The sequence below is a fragment of the Rhagoletis pomonella genome, unplaced genomic scaffold (genome assembly GCF_013731165.1).
Source record: "Rhagoletis pomonella isolate Grant_MI unplaced genomic scaffold, Rhpom_1.0 Rhpom_scaffold_00007, whole genome shotgun sequence".
NCBI classification, from domain to species: Eukaryota; Metazoa; Arthropoda; class Insecta; order Diptera; family Tephritidae; genus Rhagoletis; species Rhagoletis pomonella.
The window spans coordinates 27,445,399-27,455,875 of record NW_023458561.1 but is presented as its reverse complement, the minus strand read 5'-3'; the positions used below and the strand labels follow the sequence as shown (position 1 = coordinate 27,455,875).

Here is a 10,477-nt window from a genome sequence, read left to right as displayed (position 1 = left end):
TATATGCTTCATCTACACATCTTCAAAAGCGTATTAACTCAAAATTTTACAAATTACATATTTCGCGCTAATACATCGTACATACATACGAATGCCTACGATTTATGCTAGATACGTAGGTAAATGCTAGTGTATGTCCCAGCGAGTACTTACATTTGTACATACATACATGTATATGTTCGGTTTCTAGCTGGTGCTATTATGGACAAAGGTAAGTGAACTCTTCAGAAGTAGTCACTTCATATTTCAATGACTTCCATTTTCATGGTAAAAAAAAAAATATTTTTGTTAACAATTTTTATACCTTTTCGCTTTATTAGTTATTCAATACTTGCTGTACGTGTTTGCAAATTAACTTTTCGCCGGCCGGTATTTTGCTAACATTCAAACTCTTGACTGTTTGGACATTGTTTTATCGCAATTGGCCTAAAAAGGTATACCTTGTATTTAAGTATGCATGTTATTGTAAGCTTTGACTTCTCTTTGCTATGTTTAACTTCAACTATTTAACGAGTTGCCATTTTTGGCGAAGTTCAAGAATGTTTATTTTTATGGCATAGTTAGTATATAAAAAATGTGGCCTCACGACAAACTTGAAACTGTTGAATGCTTTAAAATATCTCCAATAAAAACTGTTAAAATCTTAACTTGAAAAATAAAAAAAGAAATTTATGTTTTTTGAGTTTTATGCCACTACTGGTTTTCCCCCACTCGCTTCGCTGAGTGTTTAAATATATTGCGTGTTACATTAGAAGTAATTTATTTTATTAAAACTCAAAATAATTAACCCACCCAAACACATAGGAAGCATTTTTAATTTTTCTAATCCCCTTCAAAACACTTTTAAACCTCAACCTTCTTAAAGCTCTTTGCTCTGGCACCCATATTGTTATATGTACATATTTTTATCAACTGATCCCCTTAATCCAAGTTGAATTCGAAATTTGAAACAGGTGGTAACCTTGCTACAAGTAGTTTAGGAATAAAGGCGTTTCAAAAAGATTTTGGTTGATACCCACACTGTAATGTTCACATTTAACATATTAAATAATTCGGATTAAATTAAGTTTGGAAATAGGTGGCAACTTTTTAAACCTAAAAACTCTCTAAATGTTCTAAATGTTTGACACCCACATTTTTACAAATATTTCATTTAACTTGGGTTTAATTAAATTTAATTCGACTTTCCGAACAGGTGGCAGCTCTTTTAAAAATATTTTTAGGCTGCACGCAACCTTCTCATACCTATGACACCCATATTTTTATACATACATATTTCAACTACTTAGTCCCGCTAATTCAACTTGAATTTGACTTTTAAAACAGGTGGCAACTCTCCTATATGTTGGTTAGAAATTAAGCCTTTACAAAACCATTTAGATTAATAACCATATTGTAGTAATTCATTTAATTTAATTTAATTCTTTAAAAGGTGGCACTTTTATTATTCTTCTTCTCATCTTAACGAGCAAGTAGGTTCCGACAATCGGACTACGTAACATAGAGTCTTTCGGTTTCCAACTTTATTTTATTTACGTTTATTATATTGATTTATTCGAATTTAATTATGCAAACAGCTGACAACCTTCTTTAAAATATTTTGGAAAGTGAGCTTTCTTAAATCTCTTTTGTTTGACACCCATATTGTAATATCTCTTTTATTTAATCAAGTTATTTGAAGTAAATTTTCAAAACAGGTGGCAACCCTCTTTAAAAAACTAATTTTTAAAATCAGTTCTCTACAATAATTTGCCACTAGACAGCCGTAACGTGGCAACTCTCCCTAGCGTTAGAGTCCGCGCATAGTATAGCACGATGCATCTGGTCGAAATTAAATAGGAGTAGATCTAGTCCACTCTTTCACGACCAAAGAGAGCAGCTCTAGAGTCGTAGAGCACTATCTATGAAACTGTTCCGCATTGGCGAACGCCTGTCGACATTCGTTTCACCAGTACTTTCTTGAGTGTTAAACTGAACACTGCTAATGTATGTATATGATTTTGAAACTATCATCAGAACTTCGAAAAGGTTTAACTTCCATGTAAAGGATGAGTACAAGTAGCTTTTTAAAAAGATAACACAATTGGCTCATGGCGGCACAAGTGTGTATCCTTTCAACTTTCGATGGATGGGGCAGATGCGATAACCGCACTCATAGACCCTTATGTCTTCGTAGTCATCCACATACATCAAGCCGCATCTTCCTCAAAAGCTCTTTCTTAAATAGTTAGGACAACAGCCAACTGGACCAGAATCATAGCATCTCTGTTCAAATTAAACTCGAATCGAAATTGAATTTTGGCATTACGGCACTCGATAAACGGTCCGCATGAAAAGGGCTGCTGTGTTCTTTCACTCGAATTGAAAATAGTATTCATTCGATTACGAATGCCGAGATTTGGGCCCTGTTTTCTATCCTCATCATTGTATTGAGTATTAAGCCTTTAATTTTTGATATATTAAAGAATTTATTTTCTGTTAAATAAGGAGCACAGCTACTTTGATTTACATTTCTGGACTTACATACGAATATATGAGTATTCTTCAAAGTAAAATATATATCATATTTTGAGCCAATTTCACCAGAAAGTATGAACGTACCTGAAAAGACAGTAATGAAATTTATTGTTAAAAAAGCGGTTATGGAATTATTATATCAATAAATAATATATTTAAAAATATCTCGGCTATTGGTGAACTAGATTCAGAGTTAAATATTATCTAAACACATCTTTAATTACCCCCTAGATACGGTAAAATATTTCGAAACAAAAAACATCAAATACATAACGTCGTTTAAAGTGCAAAACCGCGTATCAGCAAAATGTAAAACCGCGTATGTGAAGTTGTAGAATTTATTTCTATCGCGGGTGCTGTGATTGGGTATCTAGTTGGAAGGGGGTAGCGTAGTTAGCATTTTGTACCGGCTTATGAAGGCAGCTACTCAGTTTTATTGTTTTGAGTGAATGAATTGACCTTGTAATGTTTTTATCATGATTTATACAGAAAAAGCGGCCCATTGCCGAATGCGGTAAGCTCAAAATGAGTTTTCAAATTGAGTTCCATTCGACCAAGGATGCCATGATTCGGGTCCGGATACTACCAGCTACTCAGTTTTCTATAAGTAGGTCTAGTATGTGCATACATAAAGGATATTCCTCTTCTCTGATAGCCAGGCAGAATTGAATTCTCTAGATCGGTGGTGGGCACCGGCTTGCTCGCGGGCAAAGCTCCTTCAAAGTTTTGTATATATTTAGTGTAGAAGGAAAGCAGAAATGAACGCTGAAGCAACCTTTCATGCCCTGAATCATCCTGGTCCACCTGACCCTTCAGCAACCCGTTGGCCTTAAGTTAGGTTAAGGCGGTGGTCTCAAACAGGGTATACACTAAAATCGCAAGTATTGATTCTTTGTGATAGCATTGGGAACGGTTACTGCTTAGCTATAGCAAGAAAAGTTGCATTTCAAGAGCAACGTTTCGCAGACGGCAGATGTTGCTCCCGCGGAGATTCCACGGACTATTTGCATAGTGTGACTCGAAGTAACTTGACCAAGACCTGAACAGTTTTGGGAAAAGTGTCGTAATAATACACCCACCAGGATGGCTTTATAAGCCCAAGAAGATCCCCTGACCTGCTCAGATTCACTTTCGGCCAGAACGGAATTACAGTAGCCCATGTCCTAGTCTTAGCCAAGCGTTCGCTCAGCTCAAATGAAGCTCATATGTTCAAGAGTAGTTCACAAGCAGGCAAAAAGTATCTGCTGGACTGTCTTTTATTCGGTTAAGTCGACTGAAGCGTGCCGTTAGCGGTGTTTCTAAGTATGTATAAGCAGAAAAAATGTGCTTTCTTATAAGGGTTACGGCTGAGTTAGAGTAGAAAAAGATTACACAGATTACCAAGTAACAACGAACCTTAATTGGCCTACGTGTAAGGAGATTTAATTACAGTCGTTCCAACATAACCTATTCCGTTAACAAGGCTTTCAAGATCTAAAATTAAAGATAGATGGCTCCGCCGGCCTGGACATGTCGTTGGAAAGCATACCGATGTTCTAGCTCAGAAAGTATTCGGCATAGTTCTCGCTGGTCGTAGCAGAGGAAGAGATCATGCCCCACTGCAATGGAAAGGAAAGGCCAAAAGGAGAAGGACTTGGCAATTCCAATTGACGGTAGCTGGCGCAGAGGAGAAACGACTTGCGTGCTTAGTTGAATTGGGCCAAGAAGCAGAGACATCACGTTACCTACTCAATTTAAATTAAATAAATTACAATGCTCTCAAATAAGAGGGACTTTATGAGTGAACTTCCCCTTTACAAAAGCCGCTTCGCAACACAAATGGCATACGAAAGTGACAGTATATTAAAGCCCAATTTGAGTGATGCCGTTGAAAGCCCAGAGCCAAAGCGAAAAAAAGTAAATGCGTAACTTTGTTAGTTCGCAAACTGTCACAGGCGATAAAAATTCGCTTTAACTGACAAGGAAGCATAACAAATTACAAAGAAACAGAAAAAATATCACGAAAGCAAAAGCAAACAAATAAGGCAAACGAACCCACAAAAAAAGTGTCTTAATTTTGAGGACTTAAAACAAACAATTCCCTACGCGCACGCGCAATTAATCAAAGGCTCAAGTGTAGCACAAGCGGGAGATAAAATAAAAAAGCGGAACTTGGCAAGCAATGAAAAAATGTCACCCCACCAAAAAAAAAACCCCCAGAGAAATGCGAATTGTTACAAAATTTTCGCACTTTTGCCGTCACCACTGCTGGCGTTGCTGTTGTCGTTGTTGCGACTCCGACTTAAGCCACTTGATAGCACGTTGCATCCACGCCTGTGGCACGCCTTCCAATACACTCTAAAAAAAATTCTGTAGATTTCCTAGCTAAAAGGTAGGTTACTGATTTCCTACCTTATTATTCGCAAAATTACCTGCTCGATTATTCAACGAATAGTTTGTTTGAATTTCGGACTTTTTAGATTGTAATATAGCTACTGTGGTGTGCGTAAATTTATTACGAAAGTGTGTAAAACTACAAAATACACTCCGCTGTTTGATTTCGCCCGTAGAATTATGTAAAGCCGCTAGCAAAAAGGATTTTTACACATGAAAATGTGTAAACGAGAAAAATACATATTCATCGTATAAATTTACCAAAAAATTTAAAAAATAAACAAAAATACACCCGATTTTTAGTCGCATTTTTAAACAGATTTTTTAGAGTGTATATAGTGCGCTCGTGTGGCATGCATTGCACGCGTGCGTAAAGTTCGTGCAACGGAGCAGTATGGCGACGCTTAATCCACCGCCAACTCAAAATGTGGTTCAGCATGTTTGTATGTAAATGACGCACATGTTTTATCCTCTGTTTCAAGGGTGTTTGGATGGGTTGTGCGTGATGCGGGATGGATGCGAACTTGTGACAGCAATTTTTTTTTTAGTGTCTTATTCACATTTTTTGTGTGCTAATTTTTGCAACGGCTTTTCTGATGTATTTTTTATAGTTTTCCTTTTTTTGTTTCATATCCAATTCTACGCTTTGTGCTGCTTGTACACATGCATCAAGTCGGCAAAATAGGAAGAAAAAAATCTTACACGAGCCCTTCTTTTTGATCTTTTGAAGCGACAGGCCTTTTTGCGCGGTTCTTTACTTCTATTTTAAATGGGGGGCCAGAGTTACGAGGCTTTCCTTGAAAGAGGAAAATTTCCATAAATTTAAAATGACATGCCTGTGGCGACTTTTTTCTTTATTTGATTTCCATTTCTGCTCATCTGCCTTCAAATTGCTGAACTATTTAAAGACCTTCAGACACAGCTTCCGAAGAGAAGGTCTTATCCAAGAAGCATGTTTGCAGGCATTTGTATATAAGCGTTATTAATTTTACCCACTGTGTGTGTATCTCTTTTTAGTTGTTACTATAATTTTTTTCTTTTTTTGCAACTGTGCGTATGTTTTGGCTCCTTTCTTGCTATTTTGTTTATCTTTTCATAGGCAAAGAGTTCTTGTGTTTATAGACACATATACATATACAGTGGTCGAAAAAATTATAACCGCACCACTTTTTAGAGTTGTTTTTTTTATATACATTAAGAGATATATTTCATTTTTTAACAAAAACTGTCTATATGCAATTTTCAAGTTCGAGTTTTTTATTAGATTTTTTAGACAGATTTTGCAGGTTAAAGTGCAAGTTTCAAATAGCTAAAAATTACCGTTGATTTTTTAGAATTAGTTTTGTCGAAGATGTATAAAAATAAATATTTGTTATTAGTTATGTGGATGCCAACTCGACAACAAAATCTAAAAAAAGTCCAAACATGTACTCAAAATCTTTCTAAGAAATCGAATTAAAAAAACTTGAAATTTTTGTTGATTCTTTTAATATTGCAAAACGTTACACGGTTGTTTTGTTTTTAATTAACTATATTTTTATAAAAAAAAAATAACAAAAAACCAAATTTTTAAAACTTGTAAATAAGTGGTGTGGCTATATATTTTTTACGCCTACTATATGTACGTATGTGTCTTACTTTTATAGATTTCTTTATTTCAATTCTATCATTAAACATTTCATTCACGCCTCGCCTAAATTTTATTGCTTTTCAGTTTTTTAATAGTCGCTTTGTTTAAAGAAAGCCACGATATTTCTGCGATACTCATATCTTTCTGCAATACTTGCACAAATAAAAAATGAATAGCAATAGCCACAATGATTTTTATAGCTCTTCGCTTAACACTTCATAGCTACATATATTTTGCTTTTCAAGTATTTCTCTTTCAGTTTTCACTGCTATTCGCTTTCGCACTTCAACAGCTGGGAATCTAAAAATATTCCTCCACAGCACTATATTTATGCATGTAAGAGTATAATATGCCTTTGTTTGCAGTGATTTGTGGCTACTGGACTTGCATTTTTTTTATTTTTCTTGAAGTCACTACCAATCACCCGGTTTTCGCATATTATTTTGCTTTGGGAGCAAATATTCTTATTATTTTTTTGCACACATGCTATCTTTATAAATAGCAAGAGAAAAAAAAAAGATTTTGTTTCTACAGCATGTTTAATCCATGCAGCCTAAGAGCCGTTCTTCGCCCTCAAGTGTATGAAGAAAATTTAAATTTAACCACTACGTGATCTTTGGACAATCGTTAGAATCAAACCGAAAGCATTTTAAGTGATCTAAGGAAAGCATTAAATATAATTATTAATTATTTTAATAATTATTTTATTAATTATTTTATAATACTTCAGCTAATTTATAGAGAAGGAGATATTAAACTATTGCGTCGAGGCTTGTTGCCACAGTGGCAAATGACATTTATCGTTTAATAAGTGCCAACTAAATACGAATATTTATCTCTAAAGATTATGTAAAAGAAAAAAATACTAAATAAAAAATCCTCTGCACCCGAGGAGGATCTCTCGACCGGCAGCCTAGTACTTTGACCTCGCGGCCATTGCGACTCTTTGGGCAACGTGGGAAAAAGGCATACATATAAGCGCTATAAGTTGACTGTCTGTGTTTGGTGTCACCACACATTTTTGGTGAACTTTTTGTGAATCTCTCCTACGGAATACCCAAATCATCTCAAGTCACAAAAATAGTCACTAATTGCTAGTCTTAAATTTAGTGACTTGAGATGAGAATGAATTACTGAATCCCAGGGTTAGTTAAAGCTACCGCTGAATGAAAAGGAAAATGAAAAACCCAAGGAACTAAAACCACTCTTGGTTTTTGATTGGCCTTATGCTCGTATACTAGTCACCGAGCAAGAACGAAATATTTCTTTTGAAGAAAAAGCTGGACTAACCCCTATATTCTAACAGAGTCACAGAACTTAGCTCATCACTGTTGTGATTTCAAGTGCACCGAGAAATGTGTCACAAAAAATTCGATTTTGAGTGCTAAAAAAATACACAAAAATTAAAAAAATTGAATTGTAGCGGCATATTTTTTGAGCGGCAAGCTTTGAGGCGCGGTAGAAATCACAGCAGTGATGCGCTAAAGTTTGTGACTTTGTTAGAATACGGCTGTAAATCATCCTAAAGCCAATTGGGCCATAAAAAAAACAACAGAGAGAGTTTGAGCATTAAAATTTTATTTTTTTTTTATGATAACTTAATTTCTGAAATACATACTTAAATACATACACATGCTAACAAAAAAAAAATAAATAAAACATGCACTCGCAGAAGAGTTTTTAAAAGCTGGCACCATAAAAACAAAAAAAATCGCTGAAATGTCAATACAGGCCAATTAGCCTTGTAATTTGCTGACTTTTCGCTCATTCGTGTAAAATTATCGCGATTGCATGCTATTTAAATAAGAATACACAAATGGGCTTTTTTGCAATCGCAATGTGATGTTTTATCACAATTATTGTACTGAGTAATCGGAAAATAAAAGAGCGAAAAATTACGTATCTACTTATTACAATTTATTCATAATTCAGCAGTCGCCGCAAGAGAAAAAAGCAATTTCAGATGACCGACCGAGCGGTCAAATAGCCGCAGCCAAACAAATTAAAGTGTGTACTATGCGTGCGCATGTGGTGTGTGTGTGTGTTTGTGTGTGTGTGCGTGTTATTGCCGAAGTATTTGTGCAATGCAATATGGGTAAATACAATAGGGGTATTCTCGAAATCTTGCAAAGCCGTTGCACATAGCACGGATTGCGTAACTTGCAAACACACAGCAACAACAAAATACATGGGAAACAACAATTGCTATCGCTGCAATATATGCAACGTCGAAACCCATGTACATACGTATTTTGCAAAAAAGCATAGCAAGATAAATGCGACCCTGTGCTAGTTGTTTTGTTTTTAGAACTGCTACCTATTTCTCTCATTTCGCTCACCTAATTTTTGAAGTGAAACTTCTTTAGCGGCGGTTGGTTGGTTGGGCGTGATATGGCAAATTCAATGGAAATTGCACACGGAAATGTTGCAACGGAAATGGTTGGGGCTGAAACAAGTGCTTCTTGTGTGTATGCATATGGTATTAATTTAACTAAAATTTGCTAATAAAAGGTTAAAGAATAACACTTAGAAAAAGGCTAATACAAGAATGAAAGTAAAGGTGACCACGTACATAGATAAAGAAAAGGATAAAAGCGAAGGTAAAAATAAAAAGAAAAACAAATATGCGTAAAGACAAAGGCAAAAATGAAGACCAAGGTAAATTTAAACACCTTACTTATAAAAGGGCAAAGCTGAAGGGGAATATGTACATCGGCGTAGCCAGAACGAAATTTAGGGGGGGCTCGACCCTATTAAGCTGGCATTTCAGGGTACTATTTTATATATATATAAGGAAAATTTGAAGGGGCTCGAGCACCCCCTGCCCCTACCTGGCTACGCCCATGAATATGTAGATGAAGAAAATGATAAACATGAAGGCAAAAACAAAGATTAATATAAAGAAAAAGATGAGGATGAGGATTCCGTTAGAAGAAAATATGAAGATAGAGGCAGAAAGATTAAAATAAAGGTAATTGTAGAGAAAAGGATGCAGATGAGACACAGAGACTCAATCTAGGAAATATTTCGGGATTTTCGAAATTTTCGGAATTCTCGGAACTTATCGATGTAATAGTCGATATTTTTATCGGTTTTGTTGTCGATATTGTTATCGATTTTGCTATCGATATGTTTTCGATTTTTTATCGATATTTTTATTGACTTTGATATCGATATTTCCGGAACGTACTCGTACTCTTACAAATTTGGAATAGTATTTTTGCATTTCATACTTTCCGTGCTACTTGCAGGACTCCGAGAATACCCCTATTGGTAGCAAGCGTGCAAACAAACTTAAAATCATAAATACGTAATATTTATGAATATTAAATTCATATGTTCTTACATTCATACATATGTATGCACATACATAATGTGTTTGTTGTTGTTTCTGCAGAGAGCGTAGAGTCGGCCACAATTTAGCGCCGTTTTGTAATTAAGCTGCCACAAAGTAGCGTATCAACAACAGCGCATTAACAAAAGCTATTTCTGACATCTACATACTATATGTACATATGTATGTATGTAATATTGCAATAACAAGTTGCATGCATCACTTATGTATATATATATATATATACAAACAACATTTCAGCCGCGCGGGGTATGTCGCGTTTGATTACAACACTGCTGCCAACGTGGCAGTAAACCAGGTTGCCAGGCTGTGATAAAATCTCACAGAATCGAGTCAAATTGTGGCTAGTGACCGACCAACATACGTACATATATGTGCATAGCGTGGTGCGAGTATGAAGCGATAAAAAATATAGCAAAATACGAAAAAAAAATGTTTGCTCGGAGCACACAAAAGTTAAAACCAGAATGGGCGCCACAAAATGAAACAAATTTTTGCCGCAAAAAAAAAGAAGACAAGATTACATTTCATAGTAAATTATTGCGCGAGCATTGGCCACAAATGCCACAAGCGGCAACATTGCAAACAAAGCACCAGCAGCA

At 35.5% G+C, this 10,477-nt stretch overlaps 1 long non-coding RNA gene across 1 annotated transcript in view; it reads left to right on the top strand.

Moving 5' to 3' along the window:
* The window catches only part of LOC118743679, a 135,703-nt gene that overhangs the window by 117,738 nt on the left and 7,488 nt on the right, over positions 1-10,477 (top strand). The gene's annotated exons all lie outside the window — the stretch shown is intronic.